Below are 1,625 nucleotides of genomic sequence, written 5' to 3'. Positions count from 1 at the left end.
TCCTCATAGCCCAATGTAACCATACCTAACCTGGCTAGTCTTTCCTCATAGCCCAATGTAACCATCCCTAACCTGGCTAGCCATTCCTCATAGCCCAGTGTAACCGCACCTAACCTGGCTAGCCTTTCCTCATAGCCCAATGTAATCATCCCTAACCTGGTTAGCCTTTCCTCATAGCCGAATGTAACCACCCCTAACCTGGCTAGCCTTTCCTATTAGCCCAATGTAACCATACCTAACCTGGCTAGCCTATCCTCATAGCACAATGTAACCATCCCTAACCTGGCTAGCCTTTCCTCATAGCCCAATGTAACATCCCCAACCTGGCTAGCCTTTCCTCAAAGCCCAATGTAACCATACCTAACCTGGCAAGTCTTTCCTCATAGCCCAATGTAAGCATCCCTAACCTGGCTAGCCTTTCCTCATAGCCCAATGTAACCATCCCTAACCTGGCTAGCCTTTCCTCATATCCCGATGTAACCATCCCTAACCTGGCTAGCCTTTCCTCATAGCCCAATGTAACCATACCTAACCTGTCTAGTCTTTCCTCATAGCCCAATGTAACCATCCCTAACCTGGCTAGCCTTTCCTCATAGCACAATGAAACCACCCCTAACCTGGCTAGCCTTTCCTCATAGCCCAATGTAACCATACCTAACCTGGCTAGCCTATCCTCATAGCACAATGTAACCATCCCTAACCTGGCTAGCCTTTCCTCATAGCCCAATGTAACATCGCTAACCTGGCTAGCCTGTCCTCATAGCCCAATGTAACATCCCTAACCTGGCTAGCCTTTCCTCATAGCCCAATGTAACCATACCTAACCTGGCTAGTCTTTCCTCATAGCCCAATGTAACCATACCTAACCTGGCTAGTCTTTCCTCATAGCCCAATGTAACCATCCCTAACCTGGCTAGCCTTTCCTCATAGCCCAATGTAACCATCCCTAACCTGGCTAGCCTTTCCTCATATCCCGATGTAACCATCCCTAACCTGGCTAGTCTTTCCTCATAGCTCAATGTAACATCCCTAACCTGGCTAGCCTATCCTCATATCCCAATGTAACCATCCCTAACTTGGCTAGCCTTTCCTCATATCCCAATGTAACCACCCCTAACCTGGCTAGCCTTTCCTCCTAGCCCAATGTAACCACCCCTAACCTGGCTAGCCTTTCCTCATATCCCAATGTAACCACCCCTAACCTGGCTAGCCTTTCCCCATCGCCCAATGTAACCATCCCTAACCTGGCTAGTCTTACCCCATAGCCCAATGTAACCTTCCCTAACCTGGCTAGCCTTTCCACATAGACCAATATAACCACACCTAACCTGGCTAGCCTCTCCTCATATCCCAATGAAACCATCCCTTATCTGGCTAGTGTTTCCTCATAGCCCAATGTAACCATACATAACCTGGCTAGTGTTTCCTCATAGCCCAATGTAACCATACCTAACCTGGCTAGCCTTTCCTTATAGCCCAATGTAACCATCCCTAACCTGGCCAGCCTTTCCTCATAGCCCAATGTAACCATCCTAACCTGGCTAGCCTTTCCTCATAGCCTAATGTAACCACACCTAACCTGGCTAGCCTTTCCTCACAGCCCAATGTAACCACACCTAACCTGG

The sequence above is a fragment of the Crinia signifera genome, chromosome 6 (genome assembly GCF_055691185.1).
Source record: "Crinia signifera chromosome 6, ASM5569118v1, whole genome shotgun sequence".
In the NCBI taxonomy this organism is placed as follows: domain Eukaryota; kingdom Metazoa; phylum Chordata; class Amphibia; order Anura; family Myobatrachidae; genus Crinia; species Crinia signifera.
Note: the sequence above shows the minus strand (reverse complement) of the source record.